Source organism: Chiloscyllium plagiosum, unplaced genomic scaffold (genome assembly GCF_037043375.1).
Source record: "Chiloscyllium plagiosum isolate Xiang-an unplaced genomic scaffold, Cpla_swu_hap1 HiC_scaffold_45, whole genome shotgun sequence".
In the NCBI taxonomy this organism is placed as follows: Eukaryota; Metazoa; Chordata; class Chondrichthyes; order Orectolobiformes; family Hemiscylliidae; genus Chiloscyllium; species Chiloscyllium plagiosum.
Genome location: NW_028270183.1, coordinates 82,714,887 through 82,732,703, shown reverse-complemented (window position 1 = coordinate 82,732,703; position 17,817 = coordinate 82,714,887).

The following is a 17,817-nucleotide window of genomic DNA, read 5'->3' as shown; positions in this document are numbered from 1 at the left end:
CATTCTACCCATTTCTCTCTGCATCCCCGTTGACATCGCCATTTTATAAATGGCACTGCCGATGTGTTCTCCCTTCAACCCAACACACTTTTCTCTATCAGATAATTCAAATTTCTTACCACTAAAATAGGCCACCTTAATCTTGGCAACCACATTCCAACTTCGAACCGCTCACTGTTTGAACTATTTTATCTTCTGTAATTATGGATTTTGCGAATTACTTGGCATCTCTTCTCTCCCATTCCCCCCGCCCCCACCCCCCCCCCACCAAGGAGTTTGCTGCTATCTACGCTGCCAAAAAGCGTTATTGTGTCGAATGATTAATGTGCAAAATCGTTTTTAAGCTCAATTTACTTCTAAACTGCACCCATGATCCAACTTGCTCATTACTGGAAAAATTCTTGTGAACCTCGTTTACATTCACTCAATAGCTTTTACATCTTTCTTAAATGGCAATGCCTAGATATGGATTCAATATTCTAGATGATGCTTAAATACATTCTACATTAAGCTCACTCAGCCTCGTTTCACTTGTACACCGTATCTTTATCAATATGTTATCTCTTTTCATCATTCAAGGCTAATTCGTTTAGCCATCTGCAGCGATGAACATATATTTAACTGTTTGTAGCATCAACCTGATAAAACATGGTAAGGTTCGCATCTCTAACCCGTGGGAAGTGAACACAGAACTTCATGCCCAAATGTCAGACTCCCCTCTTGGATGACAACAACCTGATTATTACCATATTCTGCACAATCAGCGAGACCGAAAATATCAGTTCTGTTCAGTTGCAATCAATGGTAAAACTTTATTGTGAATCGATAAGGTGGTGCTTTGGAAACCAAGCCACTTTGACCAACATCAGAATGATTATGTTACATTGCACAGATTTAATATCTCGATTTTGGCCGGACTGAAAAAACCGTCAAATTGGTCTTTGTTCGAGTAAATATGTATTGACATTAAAATAAACTATTTGTGAGAAAAAGCTGGATGATATCTCCGCTATCTGGGTGTAGAGATTGACAGATAGGATGATCAGTGGCAAACGGAAAACATCATGACTGTGAAGAAGCATTCAAATGCCCATTTGTGATTCCAAGACGTACGCATTTATAGAATAAGTACAGAAACGTGGGTTTTGTAGTGTCAAGTGATTGGTTTTGACTGATACAAATTTTATATGCTGAAGGGTCTTCTTCTATGTTGTAATCTTCTATGTCGATGAAATTTGTACTGACAGCGAGAACACTCGAGTTAACCCACCTTGCATCCAGAGACTCACACCCATCAGAACAAGGATAAGAATCAGACACACAATAGAACAAACACGAAACTCCAGTGCAAATCTTATTAAGAAATTTGCAAAGGATTTAACTAAAGTAGATGAAGGGGACATGCTCGAACGAGTCAATGCCTAGTGCCTCAAGCAGAAATGCGCACTTCTGAAGCCAGTGGTGAAGAGAGTAATTTGTATACTGTGGTTCGCATCGAGACAATTCGACTCCAGGAGCAAGCATGTCTTGTGGAAATTATGCAGGACCTTGTTGAGACCCAGCCTATGGAATTATGTGCACTTTTGGTCCCTTTATCAGAGAAAGAAATTTCAGTGCATACAGTGATTGAATCCGTGGTGGCACTGATGGTTTACCAAAATAATTCTTACGGTGGCAGGATTGTGGGAACGCTTAGTCAGCATGAACAATTTGTACCACAGGATCTGTTTCCGTGCTCTTAGACTCGATGACTCGATGAGTGACATATAAAGACACAATGGAACACTTTGGGTTATGTTCACTGGCGTTTCTAATTAATGGGGAGCTCGTACAAAATTTAGTTTTCTAAAGCGATTGGACAGGATACATGCTTTCAGGATGCCTGCAATAACTAGGGAGTCTCAAGGCCAGACATCACAGTCTAAGGATACGGGTTAGGAATGAACGAGTCTTCACCCAGAGAGCGATGAATCTGTAGAACTCTCTGTCACACAAAGTTGCTGATGTCATTACACTGAATATTCTTCCATAAGCGGTCCAAACAATTGTTTTGGTTGAAAGGATCAAAGGTTATAGTACAAAAGGGGAACAGAGGACTGAGGAGACCTGATTTTATTTAACAGCAGAGCAAGTTCAACGGTCGGAATGAAAGACTCTCGCTCCCATTTTCTACGTTTCTCGAGGTTAATATAGAAACATGCGATTTTTGTGGGACAGAACTAGTCCTGAAACATTACAAAGTCCAATCTATGTTACTGAGAGGCAGCAGCAACTTGGAAGATCGATTCAGATGAAAGGAGAATGAATGCCATTGCATCTAATTTTAAACTGGAACTTACAATTATCAGTAAAATCTGAAGTTGAAACATATCTATCAATGAAATGCAATGAACTCACGATCAGTTTTATCGCACTCACCTCTTACATTTATGTGTACAGAATCACTCATAGAAGCATTTAGCTTTTCTCCCTTCACATCGGTTTCATATACTGACTCAAGTAACGTCCTTCACCCAGATCAATACTTGTGACCGTTAAAATGCCAGCATTGCTGCTGGCGTTAAATGATTGGGTATCAGAGTAATTCGATGCTTCTGTCCCTAAATACAATATGGTGGCCGAAATTTTCGGAGGGCTCGTGCTGTTAATGATGATTGTGCTGCCTTCAACTGCTTCACGAGAATCCACTGATATATTCGGTTTCTTTAAATCTACAATTGAAGGAAAAATGCCGCGTTTCTTTCTATGCTCAATATGTCGAGTCATAGAATCCAACAACACGGAGATAGGACGTTTTGCCAAACCTATCCATGCTGACCTAAATGTCTATCCACGCTAACCCAATTTTACCTGCGCTTGGCTCATGTCCTTCTCATCCTTTCTTATCCATATATTTGTGCTTGGACACAAGATTTTGAATTTCACTTAAATATTTGAAGTTGTCATTAAAAGAGAGCTATTTATAACGGCATCTGTACACTTTAAGAATAGTTCATGTTAAAATTGCATCAAGTATATGTTGACCACAGAAAGCTTATGCACAATGGAACATGGAGGTGTCAAGATCATGGGGTGGAATTGTATTAATATAGCCTGCTTTCCAGCTGGTAGATTTGGGTTCATTTGCATTCAACTTACACGTTTCTCATACACCTCTAAACCGAGCGATAACACGAGCACAGTATCACTGCAAAGCACGTAATAGCGGCTTTCTCTCCAATTGCACACACACCTGTTGATTGATCAAGGGAACTCTCAGGCGCTGTTAGAGTCAAAGTGCTGTACAGCATGGAAACGCACCCTTCAGTCCAACTTGTCTCTGTCGGCAAGGGAACTTAAATTAACCTAGTCCCATTTGCCAGCAATTGGAGCATATCCCTCTAAACCCTTCCTATTCAGACATCTCTCGAGATGTTTTTTTGAATGTTGTAATAATACAATATGTTCCTCTGGCAGTTGCTTCTATATGTACACCAGCCTCTGCATGATTAAAAAAAAATGACCTAAACCTATGTCCTCTACATTTGGAAATACGAACCCCAGGAAAGAATCAGGGCTCTTCAACCAATCCATGCTCCTCATGAATTTAGAAACTTCTTTGAGCTCACCAGTCTGCCTCCGAATCTCCAAAAAACATTAGCACCCGCCAGGTCAGCATCCTTTTGCCGCTCAAATTCTCCCACCCTGACAACATCAGGGCATGGTATATTGGTGAGACCATACAAACGGAACGACCATGGACAACAGGATACCATGCAACAATAACCACGTAAGAATGTTCTCTCCCAGTCGGTGAACACTTCAATGATCAAGGGCATTCAGCATCCAATCTTCTGGAAAGCGTCCTCCAAGGCGGCCTTCGACATGCACAACAACGTAGAATCACTGAGAAGGAAGGAAACCAAGTTCCATACGCAGGAAAACAGCCTCAGCGGTGGTATTGGGTACACGTCACGCTCCTGAAAACTTCATCATACTGTTCTGTCTTTGCAAAATCTTCCTTATCGTCCCATGGTAACTTCATCACCTTGGAAACGTGTTGTGATGTCTATACCTTCAATGGTTTGCACTGTTTTGGTTTCCTTGCTGCTTTGGTTAGACCGTCGGCATGTGACTCTGATACCTATCATGTTATTCCAGCCATTTGAGCGGTCTCCCGCACCACCTCTGCCTTAATTAATTGTATTGCAGTTAAATTCCTTCACTTAGTACTCAAGTGTTGACACTTTACTCACACCGTTTGAAACATTTGATCAACTGCAGAGACTTATTATTTAGCCTATCAATACTCTAGTCACACCATTGGCATGATCTTTTGATCTCTCTGCCTATTGGTATTTCTTCCTATAAAATACATACCTGCATGATTTTCATCATTTCACCTGAGGAAGAGAAATACTTCAAAATCTTGCGATTTCAGACAAACCTGTTCAACTATCATCTCATGTCATTGGTTTCTGATTCTTGCAGTATGCAAGTCCATGAATTCACACTAAATGGGCCATGCAGGGTCAGTCTTCACTGCTTTACGAAACAAGTAACAGGATAAGCTCAGTCCAAGTGACACTTGCATTCAATTCTCACGACGTCCATTCAATACACACACCCTCGGGATGGTAATGGCCAGCCAAGCAATTCCTGGCTCAGTCTGGGATTTGTTCTGAAAGGCAAATCCACTCTGTTAGTTTGCTGTCATTTCCAAGTAAACAACCCGTTCTGTGAAACTGAATACAGCATGGTCGTGCGTAAATGCCACTCATGTCGACAAACAGGTAATCTCCACTCCTTTGCACCCACCTGCAATTGTGACCCCAACAGGTCGGCTGTGTTTTGACTCCAAAGATCTTCCTTTGATGTTGATTGTCCTTCATGTCAATTTCACTATGTTTCATTATTTGGCTGTCCTTATAGAATTTGAAGATTTTCGGGTGATCATCTGCTGTCACTGTACAGGTTATGGTGACCCTCTCTGCTTTCACATACACCCCACTTGACTGATTAAGTGATGTCATTGGTGATTTCAGAGGATCTGTAGTGATGAGATAAATGGTAAAGAACAATTATTCATATTATTTGTTTGTACTGCAGGTCGCCATAGGTATCATTCGCTGGGAAGATGTTTATGGTCCATAATTGATGCTTGATATGGAGGTGACAAGTGTTCTTCTTGAACCTAATGAGCGCATGTCCAATAGTCAGGCCCACATCAGCATTGGGAATGATAAGTCTGTGACCCAACTTCAGTGATCTAAGGGCTGTAGCATTCATAGTGTTTTGAGAAAGACCGTTTCAAGCAACCTGGAAGAGACATGACTGATCCCTTTACATCAGATTCGTTAGATTTAGTTCCAATGTAGGACCAGGCCAGAACTCACCAACCCTCTCCTATTACCCTCATTAAATTATTGTAAAGGGGTAGCCTTGGCTTCAGCAGTTCTATTTATTTGAAGACAGGTCTCAGATGCTGTTTTCCAAATTTGATCCGAATGATTCATCTCCAGGCTTTCATCAAGATATACTTTATACTTACAACACACCCAAAGCACAAAACAAATGTGGAATTGGCACTGTTTTAATTTTACTGAAATCCCGATCGAGATAACATGTCATTTAAAAACTAATAATCAAATGTGCCAATATATGCGGCATCCCATAAACTCGCCCCTTGTGTAAAATGCAACTCAGCAAATCAGGTTTCATGTTCGTGTGCTGTCCTTTCACTTGCACAGCAGAGAGACAAGGATGTCGAGCTCCTAGCGTAAGCAAGCCACTTGGCTCAAACCTTCTTACAAAGTGAAAATAAAAGCCTTCATGGGTTTGTGTCAGTCCAGAAACGGCCACTCGTTATTCTTTGGTGTGATTCAAAATGAACATCCCCGGGAGAAATGTCCATTTGATGCCAGAAGGAGACATTTCATCATCATTATAGCGACATTTCAAGAGAAACACAATGGAACATCTCTCTCGAAAAGGGGCACAGTGTTGACACGTTCTAGAGCACGGAGTCAAACAGATACTACATCTTTCAGAATAAGTAATTTCACTATTTCCTCCCAGTATGAGCCTGTCTGAGCCCACCCACTTGGCAGCACAGTGGCTCTGTGGTTAGCACTGCTGCCTCACTGCGCCAGGGACCTGTGTTCTTTTCCCGCCTCAGGCACCGATCTGTGTGGAGTTGCACATTCTCCCCGCGTCTGTATGGGTTTCCCACGGTAGCTCTGGTTTCATCCCACATTCGAAAGATGTGCACGTCAGGTAAATTGAACATGCACTTCCCATAATGTTAGATGCATTAGTCATGGGTAAGTCTAGGGTAGGGGAATGGGTCTGGATGGGTTAATCTTCAGAGAGTTGGTGTGGACCTGTTGGGCCGACGGGCATGTTTCCATACTGCAGGGAATCTAATCTACTCTAACCTCAAACTGCCATCAACGTTTACCTTTGTCCATGTAGTCTGATTCTCAAAACTGTAGCAAACAGGATGGTACGTCTTTCTCTTATCAGGAACAGTCTTATCACAGTCTCCAGGACGGTGTTAAAAGGATATTAAACATTGCGTAATCAGTAACTTTACGACTTTCTGTCTATGTGAAGTGAGCTTATATTTCTCCATGGAGTACCAAAAATGACGCTTTATGGTTCTGGAACGTGTGGGAAAATAAACATTCTCCCCTGGTTGCATTCGGTCTTCTTTGCATTTAAATGTTTAAAAATCAAATTGAAAGGGATTTATTTTTTTCTGTGTCAGAATCATTCCTGACATTGAAATCTCAGACTTATGGATGCTCGTTTAAAGCAGATATTTTTAGGAAATTATTGTTTCAGATAATTGTGAATCTGTAGAATTCTGATTCCCAGAGGGTAGTTGATTTTGAATCGGTTGTATGTTAGGGACTGTGACAGTCAGATTTGGAATCAGTAAAGTAATCCTGTGCGATGTTGATAAAGTTTGATAGTCGTGTTTGAGGTTTATGAAATCATCCAATTCTCATTGAATAGCAGCACCGCCACGATGGGCTGATGGCATTGCTTCATCTACTGTGCCTGATGGTCTAAATGCTGTACCAGAACAACCACATATTGTCTACGCATATTTCCAACGAATTGGTTTCCCAGCTTCTGAATCAAGCATTCCTGGAAGCAACAAGTTACAATTTCATTGCAACAGGTATGATGTGATACCATGCGCCACAGACGACAACACAATTGAAATCAGAAACAGGGTGAAACCGGAGGTCATGTGGGATTAATCACTTTCCTGTCAGGAAAAGATGATCTCACAATCCCGAATCTTCAAACCATGTTCCACTTCATTGTGCAACATAGTGAATTCGCACTGAATGGACTTTGCAGGATGGTTCGGGTCATGCTCTACGAAACAAGCAATGGTGCAATCTCAGCATGCCTTACATCTGGGTACGATTCTCACTTATTTTTATTCAAAACACAAACATTCGGTGAGGAGGAGACCAGCCAAGCAATTCTGGGCTCTGTCTGGAGGTCAGTTCTGAGATGTCAATCCACTCTGTTGTTTGGTCACTTCAAAGTAAACAAACCATTTCGTGATACTGAATGCAACATCAATTTTTGAAAGTACCAAAAGTTCACGTAACAAAGAGGTAACCTCTGTTCCCTGTCACCCACCTGCGATAGTGACGCGCACAGACTGGCTGGGCTTCGATTCTCACCATCTTCCTTTGATGTTGATTCCATATTTACATTGGTATTCGCCGTTTTATCGTTCATCGTATGTCCAGAATGTTCCTACATTGTCCTTCTCGACAATTTCACCATGTTTCATTACCTGGCTGTCTTTGTAGTGTTCGAATGATTTCTGATGATCATTTGCAGTCACTGTGCAAGTCATGGTGACCTTCTCTGCTTTCACATACACCCCACTCCGCTGATCAAGTGATGTTACTGGTGTTGTTGGAGCATCTGTAAATGTGGGATAAATGATCAGAAAAAACAATCATTTATATTCCTTGTTTCCCCTGTAGTGTACTGTAAGTGGCACTAACTGGAACAATGTTAACGATCCCCTCAATTGCTTGATAAGTTGGTGGTGAGCAGTATTCTTATTTCATTACTGACGAAGGGATTCTGTCTGAAACGTCGATTCTCCTGCTACTCGGATGCGACCTGACCGCCTGTGCTTTTCTGGCACCACACACTTTAACTCTGACCACCATCATCTGCAATCCTCGCTTTCTCTGAGTCATCCTGAACCACAAGACCCCATGTGCTGTAGTTAGAGCCAGAACATCATTCAATTGAGAATGTTGAAACTTTGGCCAAGAGGCTGTGATCGAAGAGATGATATACCACCAAGTCAGACCAGGGATTGGCTTTCAGGGAAATTTGATGCTGGTGATATTCTCATGTATCTCCAAACTGACTCATCTAAATGGCAAGAGTTTGGAACGTGTAATTAAGTGAGAGGAAGTGAGTTAATCGCTGCTACATTAAATGATTGATGAAAACGTTCGTTCAGTGCCAAGTGGCAGATTTTTACTTGGTCAAATTATATCACTGACTGTTGGCTTTCTCAGCTTGGGTTCCTGTTATGGACAAGACCAGAGGCTGCACCCCAAAAAGGCCTACATCCAACACTACACAACATTGCAAAGAGTGAAACCTGATTCGACCGTTTATATTTATATTAAGGCAAGTAGAAGGCATTGTATTCTGTTATGAATCGATTGGGTTCACAACTAGGCTTTAACCGAAACACACTTTAGTCTTAGAACACAGTCAAATTTCGAAAATTGCATCGCTTTAACTCTATTGAAAGGCGTATCGAGATAGTGCTCAATTTGACCACCAATCGTTCACTGTTCTGATATAGGCAGCATTCCATAAATAAACCCTTGGCTAAGTTGCAATTCGGCAAAACAGATTTTATTGTCATTTGCTGTCTTTGCATTCTCACTGCAGAAAGTGGGCTTCAACTGCTCGTGTCCACAGCCAGTTGCCTGAAACCTGATCATTAACTGAAAAACAAATGTAAAAGCCTTCCTTGTTTTGTGTGAACACTGCCTCTCATGATTCATTTTCCTCATTAAAAATAGACACTCATTCGGAACTCAAAAGCTGTTTACTAATTGCTGGTCTGAAGAAGGCATTTCGATACAACGGTGGTAACACCGCCATGCAAGAGAAACAGGAAAGCTCTGTCAAAGGGCACATATTTTGACATTCCTCAGTACTGAGTCTAAATGATATTTTGAAAAGTGTAATCAGTGACTGTCCTGCTTCAGCCCTGGAATGTGTGTTCATTTTTCCCATGGAGTGTAATTGGCAAAACAGCAGAATAATGAAACTTGGTGATGTGTTGTTCTGCGATGGGCAGGAACAACGGCACTTTCTATTCACTTGATTGAATTCCGTTTCCTTTGCATTCAAATGTTAAATAATTCTAGGTGGAAGAGATTTTTAAAATTAAATCCCTCTCCACTTTTCCACTATTCTCTTTCCAACTAGCAAAGGACTACGTGCCGCATGGTCACAGAGACACGAGCAGGACTTTGGACGATTTCTCTAAAATAAACAGTTTATTTGAAATGGATAGGTATTGGGAACATTCAGATGTGTCGCAGAGGTAAATCAGCAATCTCTGTTCCTGTAAAATCACCTACAACTGTGACGGTCAGAGAGTTGCTGTGTGGTGATTGCAGCCATCTTTCATTGACGTGAACTTTATATTGACATTTGTACTGCACTTCCTGCATTGCATTGATCACAGTGGGGAATGAAATGCTGCTCTTCTAGACTTCTTCATTGTAGTACTGCTCTTGGCTTCCTCTGTTACTGTAGAATATTCTGGAGAAACGATCTTTGACCACAGAACAAGTGACCGTAGCCGTCTCCTGAACGACATACACTCCAGGTGCTTGATCCAGGGAGATCTCTGGCGCTCATGCGCATCGGTGCCAAAATGGGCGGCCCACTGACACAGTGGTTTGCACTGCTGCCTCACAGTGCCAGAGACCCGGGTTCTATTCCTGCCTCAGGCGACGGACTGTGTGGAGTTTACGCATTCTCGCCGTGACTGCTCCGGTTTCCTCGCACAGCTCAAAAATGTGCAGATCAGGTGAATTGGCCATGCTAAATTACCGGTAGTGTTAGGTGTAGGGGAATGGGTCTGGGTGGGTTGTGCTTCAGCAGGTCGGTGTGGACTCGTTGGTCCTGTTTCCACACTGTAAGAAATCTAATCTAATTAGATTAACTGAAAACGTTTAAGGGGAGTCCGTGATACTTTGTCCAAAAGCGTTCTGTACGCTCATCTTTCAAGAGTCACTAAATGGTTAAATTGGCCTTAGCAGAATTATTCACCTCCCAGCAGAATGGCTTAGATGTGGCTCTTTATTTCAGGTCATGCGCGGGTTTCACGTTACTTTATTTCCATATCAGGGTTGGGAGCAACAGTCAGGTGACGGCAAAGCGTCATATTCTGCAAACAGGCAGGGATGCACCGGGAAACAGATGATTGCATGGTGATGTCACCATCAAATGCGCCTCCCTACTTTCGAAATCCAAAAACACCCTCAAGCGCTGAGGTGAAAACCCAATTGTAACAGAAATACTGGCATGCATTGTTTTAATAAACAAACAATAAACTTAATATTAAGGCCAACAGAAGGCAATCTATGATTTATCACATTCCAGGCATGAGATGTTGTGTAGTTCACCAGATAAGCCTTGAGATCACGCTTCCCTTCAGCGTGTAATTCAGTGCATTCACACTGAACGGATTTCACTGGTGACTTGCCTTCCAGTCAGTGTTCAAATTCTTTCTCATTTTCATTAAATAAACAAACGCTTGATTAAAAGGTGCGCTGTTGAAAAAATGCAGGGCGCTTGTTTGGGGTTGATCTCTGAGATAGAAATCCATGCCTTTGGATGACTCTCACTTTAAAACAACCAATCTGTTACACCACATGGAATGCAAGTCGATAATTGGACAAATTGTCTCTGTTTCGTTTCACTCTAACCGTCTTCCTTTGATGTTGACTGTATACTTACATTGGAATTGGCCGTTTTGAACGTTGCCATTCACCCGAAATCTTCCCACATGGCCCTTTATGTCGAATTATCCTGGGTCATTTTTGGGCTTTCTTTGTAAAAGTCGAATAGTATATCGTGAAAATCTTCAGACACGATGCAGATTAGAGTGACTATCTCTGACTCAACGTACACTCCACTTGGTTCATCAAGTGACATCGTTGGTTTTCTAAGAGGATCTGTAGGGGTGAGATACAAAGGCAATTACTATTTGTTTGTAGATTAGTGAGAGGTAGACATCGCCTGCTAGAACAGAATTTATTGCCACTTCCGAGCTACCCATTGGTATGTTGAGGGTAAGCTGCTTTATTGGACCCTGCTGTCCATGTCCTGCAACATGATCCATAATGCCATGAGGGCGGGAGATCCATGATTTTGACAGAGCGTCATTGAAGGAACTTCAAGATGTTTCGAAGTCAGGGTAAAGAGTGGCACCGAGGAGAACAAAAAAGTGCTGATGTTGAAAGAATAATAGAATCGAGGCAGTACAGAAAGATGGCTTTTGGCTTAACTGGTCTGCAACAAGCCACGAATGAGCATTGTGTCTAATGCACATACCCCATTTTTACCATGATTTGAAGATGTCGGTGTTGGACTAATGTGTGCAAAGTTAAATCTCACACAACACCAGGTTTATAGCCCAACAGGAATCACTGGCATTTGGAACACTGCTCCTTCGTCAGGTGGTTGTGGCACGTAAGATTGTAAGACCCAGACTTTATAGTAAATGTCTACAGTGTGATGTAAATGAAATTTAACATTGAGAAAACCTCAATTGTTTGTTAAATCTCTCATCTCTTCGAATGACCATGTTGGCTTCAGTTCTTTCATATGTAAATCGTAAAATATCCAAAAATTACATTTTCAATGAACTTTAACAATTGGTGTCATGTCGGGCAAGATAATTCTTTCGAGGTGTGAGCTACCCTGTGTGAGACTGTGCCACGACGTTCAGACTGATTCTAATCTAAAGGCGAATTTACTGAACCTTACAAGCTCAGTTATTTCATATGTAAATCCGAAAATGTTTTTTGCAACTTACATTCCCAAATGAACCTAAACAATTGGTGTCATGTCGGCCAAAATAATGCATTGAAGGTGTGAGATGTACTGTGTGAGACTGTCTGTGCCACAATGGTCAGACTGATTCTAATCTAAAAATGGGCTTTACAGAATTTTACATGGTCAGTTATTTCATATGTAACTCGCAAAATTATTTAGAAGCGACATTCTCAAGTCAACTTTAACAATTGGTGTCATGTCGGTACCGATAATGCATTGATGGTGTAACCTCACTCTGCCACAAACCCAAGGACAACCTCATGATGCTACACTTCTCCAGCTTCCACCCAAAACATATTAAAACAGCATCCCCTATGGACAAGTCCTATACATACACAGGATCAGTTCAGGTGAGAAGGAACACGATGGGCATCTGGAAGGACTCAAGGATGCCCTCATAAGAACAGGGCACGATGCTCAACTCATCGACCGCCAGTTCTGATGAGCAAGGAACCGTAATGACTTCCTCTGGAGGCAGTCACAAGCTGCATCTGACATGGTACCTTTCATTGTCCAGTACTTCCCAGGGGCAGAAAAACTACACCATGTTCTTCGTAGCCTGAAACATATTATGAATCAGGATGATTACCTCGCCAAGGCCTTCCCCACACCTCCACTTCACGTCTTGAAACAATCACCAAACCTCAAACAAATCATTGCTCGCAACAAACTGCCCGGCTTTCAGGAAACTACCACACAACCTTGTCGTGGTAGATGCTGCAAGACGTGTAAGAGTGTGGACATGGATACCACTTTTACAAGTGGGAGCACCTCTCACCATGTACGTGAAAGGTACTCATACGACTCAGCCAACGCTGTCAATCTCATACGCTGCAAGTAAGAATGCCCTGAGGCATGGTACATTGGAGAGACCAAGCAGAGGCAATGGCAAAGGATGAATGGACACTGCACAACAATCATCAGACAGGAGTGTTCCCTTTCATTCAGAGAACACTTCAGCAGTCAGGGACATTCGACTCGGAATTTCGGGTGACCATCCTCCAAGGCAAACTTCGGGACAGACAATAACGAAAAGTGGCAGACCAGAGGGTGATAGCCAAGTTCAGTCCCCCATGGGATGGCCTCAACAGGGGATCATAGGTTCATCTCACACTACAGGTGACTCCATTGCACTATACACACACAAAGACACACACACACAGGCAGATGCACAAAAAGACAATCGCACACACACACAAACTGCTACACACACGCATACACACTCCTCTAGACACATACACTCACCTTCAAACCCATTCACTCACGCAGACCCTGTCTCATGCACTCACACATTATACACACACTCTCACAGACTTATACCCCTTTACACTCACTCTCACACAATACACACACACACACTATCTCACAGAAACTCATAAACCCTCCCTCACGCCTATACACACACCCACATTCACACATAAACACATAAGCTTGTGGGGTGAATTTGAAATTGCAGGATTACGTTTTATTTTGCTCAAACCCTGCCTGAATCTAGTAAGATTCTGTAAACCTGTTTAGATTAGAATCTGTCTGATCCATTGTCGTTTTACCTTGGTTAACCATTCAGCCTGTTCATCCATGGACTGTATAGATCAGTTTAACATGGCCAACCCACCTAAGCTGTACACTCGTGGACTCTGTAAGGAAACCACAGGACATGGCTGAAACCCGCATAGATAGGAGGTGAACTGTCAATCTCTAAATAGTCGCCTGAGGTTAGATGCAATCCCGAATCAACGGAGCTATCAGTCAGCAATGATAAATAGTGTGTCACCAAAAAGATTAAGTCTCGTACTTCCCTGTTGTTTGTAGCAGGATTTGAAACCATGAGCCCAGAAAATGATCACTGAATTCCACATTCACTAGAACAGTGACACTACCATCATACAAGACGAACCCAACCTATGGATGTAGGTTTACTTGCTGAGCTGGGAGGTTCATTTCCAGACCTTTCGTCACCCAACTACGTTGCATTTTCAGCGAGCCTCAGGCGAAGCAGTGTATATGATTGCTGTTTTCTATTTATATGTTTGCGTTTCTTTGGGTTGGAACATCGCTGAAATGATGTGCATGACTCATACTTGAATTGCCTCCATTTGTATAGGAGTGATTGGAATACTGGAAATAATTGCTGTAAAGGCATCATCTGTTTGTGCGGCAAGAAGGCAAGTGATGGCCAGGCTATTAAAATTCAATCCATTCACGTAACTTGCTAATTGATATTCCATTCAAAGGCGTCAAAGGGTAGCATATATTAATTTGGTGAAATGGCAGGACGGACATTGGAATTATGAGAACAACACGTTATTCGGTAGCGATATTGCAGGATTAGGATGAGAGGGGAAAGATATAGAAGAGACCTAAGAGGCAATAATTTTTCATACAGTTGGTGAACATTTTCAATCAATCACCCCCGCTGTCTTCCTTCAGCTAGCCAATTTCTGATCCAAACCACTAAATCACCTTCAATCTCGAAACGCTGTATTTTGTGCAATAGCCTTCCGTGTGGAAGCTCACTATCGCCTGGCAGAAGTTAATATGCATACATCACTCGCTGTGCCTTCATACACCTGTTTTGACACCTTCTCGAAGAACTCAGTAAGGTTATTGAGGCATGGCGAATCCTTCTGTAAACCGTGTCGTCTATCCATAATCAAATTACTCCTTTCCAGATGATACAAATCTTATCTCTTATAACATTTTCCAACACCAGCCCAGAATCAAAGTAAGTCTTTCTGACCTTTTATTATCAGGTTTAAGCCGAGTCCCCTTCTTTAACAAGGGTACAGCATTTGCTGTCCTCCAGACTTCTGACACTCCGCCTGTCGACAATGAACCATAATGATCAAAGCTAAAGTCTCTGCAATCTTCTCCCTGGCTCCCCAGAGAATCCGAGCGTAAATCCCATCCAGCCCAGGGGGATTATCTATTTTCAGATTTCGCAAAATTGCTAAAACCTCCTCTTTGTCAAACACAATATCATCTAATCTAGAACCTTACATCTCCGTATTCTCACTAACATTGCCCTTTTCCAATGTGAATAGTGATAAAAATTCTTCACTAAGCTCTTCCTCTATGTCCTTAGTTTCCACGCACAACCTCCCACTGCTATATTTGATTCGCCTAATCTTCCTCTCGGTAAAAACAATGACTGCAGATGCTGGAAACCAGATTCTGGATTAGCTGTGCTTTATTCCTGATGAAGGGCTTTTGCCCGAAACGTCGATTTCGCTGCTCCTTGGATGCTGCCTGAACTGCTGTGCTCTTCTAGCACCACTAATTCAGAATCCCTAATCTTCCTCTGGCCATTCTTTGTTCCCATATATTCCTATCAAACGCATTAGAACTTTCCTTGATCATATGCAGTAGCAACTGCTCATATCCACTCCTGGCTCTTCTTAGCCCTCTCTGTGCATCATTTCTGGCTAACCTATAACTCTCAAGACACCTGTTTGAGGCTTCACACTTCGTCCTCACATAAGCCTCCTTCTTCCTCCTGACAAGAGCTTCAACTTCTTTAGTAAACCATGGCTGAAAGGTATTTAGTTATCTAGGACCCGCTGTAACAACTCCTTGAACAAGCTCCGCAGTTCACGTGTGTCCATTCCCTGCAGTTTCCTTCCCAATCCTATGCACGTTAGGTTTTGCCTAATCGCATCATAATTGTCTTTCCCCCAATTATCCCTCTTTGTAACCTCGGCCCAAACTACCTCAGTACTCAAACATTATCTCAGATGCTGTAATACTACTCTTGATTAACAATGCCAACCCATCCACACCAGCCCCAACCCCTTTTAGCATCTTCTCTGTTCTTACTGAAACATCTATATCGTGGAATCTGCAACAACCATTCCTGTCCCTCCTCTAGCTACGTCTCTGAAGTGGCCACGACATCGAAATCCCAGTTACCAAACCACGCTGCAAGTTCACCCATCATATTCTGGATGCTCCTGGAATTTACGTACACACATTTCAATTCAAAATCCTGATTGCAGGTGCGCTATCGCGACATCGTAATCCTATCCCTGACTTATTTACTCTCAAACTCCTGTACACAGGAACTACAATTCATAGTTCTATCTTCCTGCTGCATTATTTTAAAACACCTCCCCCGAAGACCATTTACAATTCCGCCCCCAGCACAAAGATATTGGTACCTCTCTGAATTATTTGAAGACCATCCTGTTTTTGAGGAGCCACCTTCCCCAGAAAGTGCACAAATTATCGCCGAATCCAAAAACCTCTCTTCTGCACAATTCCTGCAGCCACATGTTCAGCTCCGCTCTTTCCCTGTTCCTCGCTTCACCCGCAGGTGGGACGACCAACAAAACAGAGAGAGCATCTCGGTTGTTCTAGCTCGAAGTTTCCACCCTAGCGCCCTACATTTCTGCCTGAGATACCCATCTATCTTCCTACCTTCTTTGTCGGTGCCAATATGGATCACGATTTGGGCCTGCTCCCCCTCCACCGCAAGCGTCACAAAATCACGATCAGAGATATCACAAACCCTGACACCTGGGAGCAAACACACCGAACGTCAGTCTCCGTTGTTCCCACAAAACCTCCTACCTGTCCCCCTAACATTGAAATCCCCAATGACAAAAACTCTGCTCCTCTTCCCTTCCCCTTTGAGCAACAGAGACAGACTCTGCGCCAGAGACCTGCACCCTATTGTTTTTCCCTGGTAAGTAGCCCAACCGCCAACAGTATCCAACACGTTATTGATGCTTTTCAGGGGAACAACCACACGACCTCTCTGCACTTGCTGCCAGTTCCGTCTCCTACTCCTGTCGGTAGACCTTCTACTTTCTTCACGTGTCTGTGGAGGAACGACCTTCCTGTAACTCCTCTCAGTAACCGCCTCCGCCTTCTCAGTCATTCAAAGAAAATCCAATTGAAACCTCCTCCAGTTCCCACAATGTGCTGACTTGGTTGGGCATCAACAAATGAAGTCAGCAGGGGCAATAGAAGTGACCCTTACCTCCCACGTACTGCAGGAAGAACATTCAATTGCCCTAACCTCCTTCACCTGCTCCTTGAACTTAGTCTGAGTCACGACATTGATACAAGTGTTGGACGAACAGCTCAGAAGTTCCAACATGAATCTCAGGATGAGTAAAAACACAAACCACTAACCTAAATACCACAGGTGGTACCATACAAAATAGACCATAAAGAATGACCCCAACAGGATAACGTTTCCTGAGATAAAACATAGCAACAGGATTTATTTCTTTCGGCTCTCCATCTCTGCATCTGTCGCCTTCACCCCAGCGCCATGTGCCAGGAGTCTCTTCCAGGCTCTGCTGCTCAATACAATGTGCTTGATCGTAAAAATATTAAGCAGAAGAATCAAAACAAATGGAACACATGGGATTATAATGTGGTGGAGAAACTCACAGCACCACACAGACCCATGGACTGTTCAGAAACGAATAGAAGCTTGTGAACATGAAATACTAGAAAATGTTCTTTAAAAAGCTCAGGACAGTCACCGTACCCAGAATTACAGCTGCCGTTTTCTCCTGGCAGTATTGAATTTTCAGTTTCTGGCAACAAATGGCCACAAATCGATCAAAGGTGAAAGCGACAGGGAACCACACAGAACAATCAGTGACTGCGTAAAGGAGGACAGCGTGGATGTTACAACCTTGGATGAAATGCGGTGGTGCCCCATAAACGACAGGAGTT